The 11,687-nt window shown below is 36.3% G+C and overlaps 1 long non-coding RNA gene across 1 annotated transcript; it reads left to right on the top strand.

Moving 5' to 3' along the window:
- Nucleotides 1-445: 445 nt before the first annotated feature.
- LOC136828326 (uncharacterized) lies at nt 446-11,320 on the top strand. The gene is made up of 3 exons (XR_010850003.1): nt 446-608; nt 5,097-5,302; nt 10,950-11,320. It is a non-coding gene; the product is annotated as an uncharacterized lncRNA (long non-coding RNA).
- Nucleotides 11,321-11,687: the final 367 nt, after the last annotated feature.

The raw sequence follows: 11,687 nt of genomic DNA on the forward strand, positions 1-11,687 counted from the left end.
TGACTGCTGCAAATATCACTATATCCCAATATGAGTGATGAGGTTCAGAATATTCATATTTTGACCATATTCTGCAATAGTGGAGATTCCTAGATTAGCTTATGAAACGTGTTAAATTTATTCTTTTTAATCTCTTACTTTTTCTCGTCCTCCCCCTCTCTCGGAAATTAAAATCAGCGTAGAAAACTGACGGATTTTCATATGAAAGTTTGTAAATTGTCTGATTAAGAAAGACATTTGGTGTTATGAACTAGATTCCTAATTCAAGTATATTTCCCATCATGTTTAAAATCTGATCTTGTTGTTTTCGTGTTTTGTTTTTCACTTCAGTTGAAACAGCCAATTAACATTAAAACCTGATGTCTTGGCTCGGTCGCTTTCTGTTATAGCAGGCCATAAGTTGAAATACCTAAAGCTACATGACGTTCGATGACGTATTTGGTGCTTCGCCATCCTTGGCCCTTGAAAATACGTCATTAACCGGCAAACTAACCAAAATAGATCCCATCACCCAAAGACAATCCATTTGCAAATTTTGAAGTCATACATATAAGTGTGCTGACCTACGCTAGTAACGTAGTTTGGAAAATTTAAAGGAATATTGAGAGGTAGGCTATTTAAAGAGAGGTTTTTGGTATTGTATTTGCCGACTTAGGGGATCTTGTTTTATTGAGGAAGGCCAAACCATTTGGCCAGGTAAGGGCACGACATCCGAAGGATAGGTAATGGTAGATATGGTTTACGTTATTCCCTCAGAAAATGCCAACAACACCGCAGGGATAGCCAAACCGTGTGACCCCCTTAAGCTACATCTAATCCCATTTCAAGTCTTAAATATCCTAGTAAAGGCATCCATTCACTCAGGACCCTTAGGCTAATGTTAAGATATCTGCATTAGGTAGGTTGTTTTGGTAAAATATTATAAGCATTGCAAATATAAAATAATTAAGCACGTAACCAAACCCTGTTTACTGGTTACAAATTTTTAGCTATGGAGAGGGTGGGGACAGGTATTGTCTTAAAATCAAACCCACAGTAATTTGATGAGGGAGTCTTTTCAAAAATGTAGTTACAATTTCATATCGTGTATTGGCAACTTGGAAACTAATTGGTTATGTAGGTGGTTTTGGAGACTTGAGAGTATCAGCCTAGGCATTGCAAAGTAAGGAATTTTCAAGTTAACCAAGTCAACCTAACCCGTGGCAAATATTTTAGTATAGGCTAGCCCAGCCTATTTGCAAAAACAACCAAACCCACAGCCAATATTTTGTGTGAATTCTTGGTTTAGCCAAGTACTTGGCATGGGAGGTTGTTTTGGTGCTAGCCTGTTGGTGTTGTCCTGTTCGTTGTATTTTGACGAGATTTCATGTAATGCACGTGAGTGCTAACCCATTATTCTGAGCTTAGGTGTAATCCAGGAATTTAGTTTGTATATTCTTGGTCTGGGGAAGTACTTCAAACAAACTACAAATGGTCAGTTAAAATAATTGTTTTGATACTTGACATCCCCTCACAAAACTTTAGGGAAGACCCTATCACAAGGCAAATTGCAAGACAGCCCCAACCTAGTATGCCATGCACTTAACTGGCCTTGTGGAAAACTCAGTGTCCCATTCCTAATTTGATCATCAGTGCTAGAAATCAAGTACTGTAAATTAAATAGAATAATTCATCTTAACTTGAAACACTGGCATTCCATTAGGTAATGTATTTTTTAGGTCGAACGATATTGTCTTTCCCTTGGTAATTCAGTTTGAGAGGCATTTAGAAGAGTGTAAGAGGCATTTCAGTGAAATGGATTATGGCACTGTCGGATAGATATTGCAATTTTGATTGTTGAATTTGGCTATAAGATTAAGGTGTACCCTGGACAGTGGCAATTCTTGCACTCAAGGCAGCCATAGATAAACTAAATTTGATGATTGTTGAAAACTAAGAGTATGTCAACATGCAGGTACAGTGAAGAATGTATTGCATTTTTTTTGAGAATGGTATTAAGTATTTCCACAACCAAAAAAGATAGGATGAATAGTCCATGCACTACAGTTGCCTGGGAGGAATCTGTAAACATCTAGGTACTGTAGGCAAAGAATTTCTTTGTTTGATAACTATAGCTATTTAGGTATTTTGTTATACCAGTCCTTGATATTATAATTAATAGCTTAGACCTTTTTTCTTTGGCTACAATGCTTAATACAAAAATCTTGAATCAGTTGTACTAAAATCTACTCAGATTTTTACCAACGAATATAGTTAGCCACGTTCTTTGTTTTGAAGGTCACTTGAGTGGGACTTCCAGGTGGAATTTTTGTCCTAGTGTAATGTGGGTAAAGAAGGCTAGTGTATTTGGTATGTCATTTTTTTATCTGGAAAAGTGGGTATGTGAACAGTGCCGAAGCCTGTATGGTTGATTTGTTCCAAGTTTGACCAATTATGCAAGCTTTTGAAATTCAGGCATTGCTTGAAAAACTTGCACCAGTTATTAGTCATGGTTCCTTTAGTGCATGCATAGGCTAACCCATGTTCTGAGGATTATTATGGCTGATCTGAATTTTATTTTGTCTGAATATTTTTAACAGTAACTTCAGTAAAATAAGTAGACTAAAGGTACTGGAACCCCTTATATACTACAATTTTAGACGACCACAGGGGAAAACTGTTATTTTTTGATTGGGGAAAATGTGTGAAATGACATTCATGTATTCTAGCATCCCCATGATTGTCTGCAAGTTCTGATTCTGATTAAAGATAAGGTCTGTTGAACATTTGGTAAATTTTTCTTTAAGTATATCATAGTTTAACCAGACCACTGAGCTGATTACTTTAAACTGCATTAGCGCTCTGGGGCAGATTTTTTTTTTTTTTTTTTAATGCTTGACATTCATTTCATATCCCACATTTATAAGGATCAGTGAGATGGATTTTTGGCTTGGGGAAGATACCGATAAAGGAAGGACGTACTCTTAACATTTTCATGATACTTCTGCAGGCACTGATTGTGAATTAAGTAAGCTTTGTTGAAGGCTTTTAATATGACATCATGCACTAGGTAAGGACCTGATAACCTAGGGTATGCTAGCGCAGTTTACCCCTCTGGACAGGTAAGGACCTGGTGTGGTTAGGTTAGGTCACTGTCGTCTTTATTTAGTTTTTAAAATGCCGTAGGTTAGTTGGAGGAAGCCCTATGGCTAGGTAAGGACCTGGTTGTTTGTGCTTGTATTTTACTAGTTTTTGTCACAAACAAAACCCCAGGTCTTCCCCTTTAGTCCCCCCCACCTTAATTGTTGGATTTAAGAGTGAGTGCAATATCTATATAACTACCATGTGCTTTTGAAATGCATATCAGATGTCTTCGAACCACACATGAAAACTTGGGAAAATCATATTTTCAACACTTATGTGATTATGGTTGAAAGTGAAAATGTATTGGTGGTTAACTTTTACTTTAATCATATTACTCAGTTGAAAATATGATTCTCCCTGTGTTTGAGTCTCCATGTGATTTTTCAGTGTTTGATGTTGTTTGGAGGCGCAAATTACTAAAGTATTTTTATAGATATTGAACCCCCTCATATTCTACACTAATGAGGAGTACAGTGGAAACTATAGTCAATGGGTTGGGGAACAAGTGAAATAAATGAATGAATTCTAAGTTGACCTAGGTAACCAAGCTCTTTTGTACTTAGTTTGTGGTGTCATTTTGAAAACATTAAATAAACTTATCATAGGGATATTAGAATACATCCCTGTATTTCCCATGTTTTGCATTTTCCCTCACCAAAAATCCTCTCTGAAACTACCAGTTTGTCACTTTAGTTAATTACAAGTTTTCAAAATATTTAATTATTTTGGTGTTGGCAATGGTATTCACTCACCTTTGTAATTGACCCCTGCTGTAGTAGGGAGGGTTAATACTTGGTTTTCACAAATGGGCTCATGAACTAGTCTACCCCAGTTTCCAGCTGAGATTCGAGAACTGCCCCAGACTTGTACATTGTTTTTACTTCTGTTGATGTACACAGTCTGCATCCCCTTCTTGCTAGTCAAGTGCACATCCCCGGGATGTGCGTGCAAGGGGTTCATGTGTGAAATATCTGCTCAATACAATACCTATTAATGAGTATGTTCTTTGTTATGAACATTATTGGATGGTGCCTGGTTCATCCAGAAGTTGTGTGCATACATACATGGTCCTTGGACCATGCCTGTGCAGGCGGGGTTCATAACAAAAAGGCTGAGTATTGTGGCAAGCCCTGTGCATGTGATTGTGCTGACACTTAGGGTATTTCAGGTTTCTGAGGAACTCCTAATGTGTGCACAAAACATAAGTGCTCATCCATAACCTGTACAAATTTTCAGTTGATCATGCAAAGTCTGAGAATGTATGTTGCATTACTACACTGTATGTATATTCTTTTGAGAATGTTTTCAATATCAGAAAGTGCCTAGCATTAGTTTGAGAAAAGATTAGTGTTATCTGTAGGCAGTTTGAAATATTACTTACCCTCTTTAGTTTCAGGCTTGCATACTATGAGGAAAAACTAAAATCTTAACTACAGGTGTTGACTGAGCTAGGTTTCCTTAACAGATTTCAGGGTTTATGGCTTAATCAGTTTACCAAAGAAAGATATACCTTTTATAAGGGTTATGGCAGCGTAGCTGGGTTATGGCAGCGTAATTGTCAAAGCATCTGAATAGATCAGAGGTCACTCAGTAACACATGAATGCCACCATTAATTCATAAGTTTTTTTTTTTTTATTACCGTCCCTCTTCATTTATGTAACATTTTGAGTCTAATCTAACCTAGATTGAAATTCAGAAAATCAGAATAAGGCAGTACAGTACAGTACAGTACATTTAATTCATAATCAGCTGGTGTTTCTTGCCACTGTACTTATTTATGATGTCTTGATGCCTATAATTATTGTAAAATACTTAAGGGGTTTTGAGGAAAGCAGTGTTGAATTTTGAGAATGAGCATTGATTCTTCCAATCTGCTTGAAATTATTGGATACTGTAAAGTGCCATCGCTATTATTTCCTTAATATCATCCAGTGTGTATAATAATACTCACTTTTTCTATTTGACATTTCAGGTCAGTGGTTTAAGTCCGCGAAACCTCAGCTTTCATACAGAAGGAAGATTAATTTCAAAATTGACAAGGAATGGAGGTCAAGAGGACACCTGTAAATTTTGGGCCTCATTCGATTTCTACTTGCAAAAGGAAAACCTGTGATTCACTCAGATGTATTTAAAAACTGATAAGCCTCACTGAAAAACTGAGAAAATTGGAGGATGTAGGTATGTAGATTCAAGTGTTTTCAGTTTAAGGTTAAGTTGGATATATAGAAAGCTAATAGTATATATAGTTTTCTAAAGCAGGTGCTTTATTGGTATGCCCTTTTTTCCTCTCTATGATGGAGAGCTTCAGTTCATCCAGTGTATAGAACATTATCTTAGTTCTTGCTCTGTTTTTTCACAGATTTTTGGAAGCTCTTGTGGAACAGTGGTAATTTTATGTTTTAGTCAGGAGTAATGGCATGGGTGGTTGTTCATTAATTTAGCCAGTGTAATTATTCTTAGCCATGGGTGTAATTCAGATCAGGTAAATGACTCTCACATCAACTGGACATTATTCTTGCAAGTTCATTGCAACTGTACTGATATACAGTGTGACTGTACTAACAGTCTTTATGTGGAGAACCTGGGAGTTAGAGACTGCACTTGTAAATCAGTTACAGTCCATATCATAGTTTGTCTTTAATTAGGGCTTAAAGAAGTAACTGTCCTTTGTTTCGCATGTCAAGAGATGGTGACTATGCAGTCACCTGTTATTATTCCCTCCTATTCATTTCCAGCCTTGTAATTATTGTTCCATCCCATCAATCCTCCCTTCCCCTCTTCTTTACTCACCCTTTCTCCTCATTTTATTCTTTCCTCATAAGGAAAGTAAAGCTTGAAGTTGTATGCATTTTCAATACGTAATGGCACACAGGCTTTATGACGAGATCCTTCCTATATATCTTGTTTGAATTCAGTAATGTCATTTTTAAAAGCAAACGATACAGTTTTGATGGCTTATGGGTTGGGGGTTTTTCTCCAACAAGGACTGGTCACAATCACAGAAATGGGAAGCTTTTTCTTAGCATAGATTCTTGGCTGTTCTGCCTTATGAAATACCATATACTGTACATGTAGGCTGTGGCATGGCTTAAGATTTAAGTTTTTGAAAAATTACCACAGAATTTTTTTGGTGTTTGTCCCTTAGTAGTACTGTATACAGAATTCTTTAAATTTTTCTATTGTCTAGACTGGTTCAGTGGAGTGCTATGTAAGTTAAATGTAAAATAGTAATACGAAGAGATTCGTAAGTATGAACTGTTTACGAATCATGAACTTCTTGCAGTAATAAAACTGTCATTGGAATTCAAATAGACTGACTGCTTTTGCCCCTACTTCGAAAACCAGATTCAGAAACCTCGTTTTATGAGTATTTTTGCAAGGTTGATGAGACTGCATATGTGACTAAAGAAAAGAAAAAAACTTTCTTTTTAGGCTGGTCTGCAAATAAAGTGCTGTATATTGTAGTTTGATCTTTTTGTAGAGGCATAGTTTCCTGTGAAGTACAGCTTCACAGATCTGCAAGAGAACTTGATGTTTGGAATAGTAATTTGTGAGGACACCTAGGCATTTTTTATTTTAGTTGATACTGTACTTCATGAGATCTGTCCCCATGGTCATTTGATTTAGCATAAAACTCAGGAGCAATAGTATTTCAAGCATTTCAATCTTATATCATTTGTAATCTTACTTTAAATTGCTTGTGTGTTCTGTTACCAAGAGATTCAAGTCAATCCTTGAGCAGCAAATGCTAATGTTAGCTTGTCTAGCATTTTTATTTTCGAATCGTATTTTTGCTTTCAGTGCTGAATCCTTCACTTTTTAGTCACACACTTCATTTTACCCAAGGTGGATCTTTGGTTTACCAAATAGGATCATTGTTTGCTTTGCAGGGACCCATTTGCTACACTAGTGATCTTTTTGACAAGATTTTAGGTAACACTCTCATGGTTTCAGTTGAACCTAGGTATTTTAGGTCCTCTGTCCCATTAGGAATTTTAATCGTACATGAAGGCCTTTTTGCTCAAGTTTATGTATGAACAAGGCTTTATGCACCATTTATAGGAATGACCTTGCTCCCAATGAGGTTTCACGATCATCACACATGGTTTCTTTATTGTTTATGATTTATGAAAATATCAACAAAGTTCTCTTTCCTCATGGATTTCGTAATTATCATTTTGGCAAATGTGAATTCACTTTTTGCCCCATCATTCACAGTTTTAATACATATTATTATTATTATTATTGCTATTGCTTAAGTGTTATAGATGTAAATTTCTGTTGGGCAAGTTTGGTTAATTTATTGATTGTTCATTTTTGTCATGTTCCTCTCTTTCTTGTGTGATGTATATTGACATACTCTCTTCAGTGTGGGTAGGTCCTAATTAGTAGTTCTGCTTTGAGTACTAATTGTTAAGTTTATTACTTAATTATAACTACTGTATTGTCATTATATTTTCCTATTACATTAATGATTTGTCCAGTTGCCATGTTTTGAAATAGTCTGCAATATAAACAATTTTCTGTAGTTGCAAGGTGGCTTTGTTGCCTATTTCAAGAGTTCAGAGTCTTGAAAAGATGGGTTTTTGGCCAATTTTATGTGTTTTTAATCTTTTAAATCTTTTTAAATCAGATATCTGAATAGATTATGTATTTTAGTATAATTCTATTTATTACAATGATGCAGTTACAAAGTTAGCTTGGGTAAAACTAACTTGAACCAGTTTTGCATGCTACACTATGGACACTTAATGGCTATCTTGGCACAAAGGCTAGAGTTGGCCATATTTTACTTGCTACACTAGGGTCACTTAATGGCTTCTTGGCACAGATGTTAGGATTTTGAACACGTTTTGCTCGCTGTACTCAGGGCACTTAATGGCTTGGGTTTTTTGTTGCCACCTTTTACTCGCTACACTAGGGACACTTAATGACTTTCTGGGCACAAGTGGATTTTGACCTGGGCACCAGTGGATTTTAGCCATGTTTTGCTTGCTATGCTATGGACACGTAATGGCTTTCGTAGCACAAAGGCTAGGGTTTTGCCCATATTTTAATTATTACACTATGGTCACTTAATGGCTTTCTTGGTACAAATGCTAGGAACTGGGCTGTATTGTGGTTGCTGCACTCTGGACTCTTAATGGCTCTCTTGGCACAAATGCTAGGATTTTGGTCATGTGTTGCTTGCTACATTGTGGACACTTATGGGTTTCCTGGTCCAAAGGCTAGGGCTTTGGCCATGTTTTACTTGCTACACTATGGACACTTAATGGCTTTCTTGGCACAAAAGCTGGGATTTTGGCTGTGATATGCCCACTAAACTATGGAGACTTAATGGCTATCTTGGTATAAATGCTAGGATTTTTGCCATGCTTTACTTGCTATACTATGGACATTTAAAGGCTAGCTTGGCACTGATGCTAGAATTTTCATCATGTTGTGTGTGCTATGCTGTGGACATTTAATATAATGGCTTACTTGGCACAGATGCTAGGGTTCTGTCCATGTTTTACTTGCTGCAGTATGGTCTCTTACAGTAATGGCTCGCTTGGCACAAATGCTAGAGTTCTGGCAATGTTTAGCTTGCTCTATGGTTTGCTTGCTCAAATGCTAGGGACCTGGTCATGGTTTATTTGCTACAGGATACACTTAATGGCTTGCTTGGCAGAAATGCAAGAGTTTTGGCCATGTTCTGCTTGCTTCCTAATGGGGATTTATTGGCTTTCTTGGCACAATTGCTCAAGTTTTGGATGTTTTGCTCGCTGTACTGTGGACACAGTGGCTTTCTTGGCATAAATGCTTGAGTTTTAGCCATGTGCTTGCTACACCATTTGCTTTTAATGGCTTTCTTTTCATAAATGCAAGTTTTTGCCTGGAACTCCATAATCCATCCATTAGAACTGGAAGACATGCAGAACGTGACACCTTTATATTTTTAATAATGCCTAGATTCCTAGAATGGTAAGTGAAATTTGAAAATATTTTGGTATGCTGCAAGAAGAAATTTACTGGATTTTAGTCTGTTCATATCCTGTTCTTTGGTCTATATAGATACTATCAGTTGTAAATGGATCATTGAGATCATGTTGGTCATAGCCTAAATGCTAGCTTGAACATTAATTCTCAAAAACAGCACAGCAATGATTTCTTGTACTGTGCAGCATTTAGAAAACAGCTTATCTCACAATGGCAGTAAATTTGTACATTACAGGGATTATCATCCTAGCAAAACATAGTGATAATTAGTGGTTTTTTACTCTGTATGACTTCCATTAGTGTCAAACTTACCAGGTCTTGCAACCCCTCTTACAGGGGCGAAGAGATTTCAGCAAAATTTGTTATACATGTGCTTAAAGGAAGATCACCTACTGTAGTTGCGAGTTGTATCAGTGCTTGTCACACTTATGTTTTCATTGTAATTCTTTCTGGTTGAAGGGATTTTTGTCAAATATGGTGCAAAAGTATGTACCTAATCATGCATGAGTGTTAATGAAGGAAGATTTCTATATGTTGTCCTTTCATTGTCAAAGCAATATATGTAGAGCATAATGGATATCTATTAAACACTGTACTGTACAAGGACCATTATACATACAGTACTTTGTATGAAAGGAGATGAGTTTTGTTTGTCTCTCTCTGTCATTACATCACAACTGGTCTTACACTGCTGAAAGAATTTTGGTCTGTCTCTCAGGTGGCCTAATATTACTTTTGTCATTACATCTCCACTTACAGGCTGAAAGGATTTTAGTCAAACATAGTAATGCACAAATAATCAGTAGGAATGTAGTATTTAAGGTAAGTATGTTGTAAGGCAGTGTGTGCTGTGTCACAGCCTAGCTGGTTTTGCTGACCTGTGGTCTAAAGTTGGAAAAATCTTTACTTCTGCCTAGGTAACGTAAAACTTTTCCTTGTGATGTATAGGTTATTGATTGTGTGATTGATTTACCTTCATACTAAGTTAGGTGCCATCAGTTCATATGTATTACCTTGATTAAAATTAGGTGCCATTAGAGCATTCGTACTTTACAAAATATATTTTGCATTTGCAAATATATTTTTCACGCAGGAATTGCTGCAGTCATTTATGCTTCCAGGAATAATAAATGTCAAATTAAATTTTAGGTTGGGGATACGGTTATTACTCTGACAATACTCAGTTTTTGTTGTACGTTTTCTTTCGTGTTTGAAGGTGCGTATTTACTGATTGTATGTGTGGTGTACACTACTTCAAAAGTCTAGTCTGGCTGCAGCAAATGAACTTTTGGCAATCATTTTCACACAGTAATTCTTGTTCCTTCAGATTTATTTTTCTCTGGGTTTGCTGTTTTAGTAGCACATTTATTGGTGTAATCTCTTGGCATTCCCATGGAAGATTTTAATGTGTAATGTTTATTGCAAATGTGTTATGTGATTAAAGAGGCCTCTCTGATTTATATGGAGTTGGAGTAGCAGATTAAAGAGGTCATTGATTTATATGGAGTTGTAGCAGACGGTGTGACTTGGAATTGTGGTTAGTATGAGTTGGTTTAGTGCATGTGGTGTTTATTCTTTCATTGAAGGTTTGTACAATACCTAACAATTTAAGAACACTTCGTTACTTTAAACTCCTTGATGGGGATAAAAGTAACTAACTAGTTAAAAATTATGAAATTGTTTAAGAATTCTTAGTGTTTGTAAAATATCCATTGACTGGCTAGTTTGCATTTTTTTTTAAGCATTTTTATATAGTTTGCCGAATGTGACAATGTAAATACCCTGCCACGTTGTGGCCTAGTTTTTCCCTTTTAAGGGCGGTGTTAACAGGTTACTCCATTTGCAGGTGTTCCATGTCGAGAGGGGCGGCAACAGTTCACTTCATATGAAACCAGAGTATCTTGTTGAAGGTGGAAAAGGAACGAGTAAACTATGAGGAACCTTCTTGTCTGAAATTATTGACAAGATGAAGATTTCTGTGGTTGAAATATTGATTCTGGCAAGAGAATTTCTAGTGTTAACTATACCAACATACCATACTGTAATGTCCTAATTTGGCTTCTATACTATAGTAATAGGATGCTGCTAGTAAGGACAGGCCTGATTTCTTTGTTTGGATGGTACATTTCAACTACAGAAATTATTCAGGAGTGTGTGAGTAATCCCACAAACTTTGAGCAAATTTCACATGATTGTAAATAAAATACTAATTCACTATGAAGGATTTTCTTATTTTATCCTAAAATTATACTAGTGAAACATGTTTTCCAGGGTGGAAAAATGTATCCTCTGCTGAAATAGTTTAGTTAAACCTCCAGGGGTGTAAGTGTGTTTTCCTCTATGAAGAGCTGACTTAACATGAAAGTAATTTAAAAACAGGACTAGAAATAGCTTCGCTAAATTAAATCATCCAATGCTCTGAGCACTTGAATTCCCTTCAACAAGGAAGGTTCCATCTTTCAATTTTCCACGACTTTAATCCCTAAATAGTTTTTCAATTACCATACTTCTGCTTTTCTGTTTTTTCTGTCGCCCCCCCCTTTTTAGTTTTCCAATCCATGCAAATGTTTGCAAGATCTCGGGT

The sequence above is a fragment of the Macrobrachium rosenbergii genome, chromosome 42 (assembly GCF_040412425.1).
Source record: "Macrobrachium rosenbergii isolate ZJJX-2024 chromosome 42, ASM4041242v1, whole genome shotgun sequence".
NCBI lineage: Eukaryota > Metazoa > Arthropoda > Malacostraca > Decapoda > Palaemonidae > Macrobrachium > Macrobrachium rosenbergii.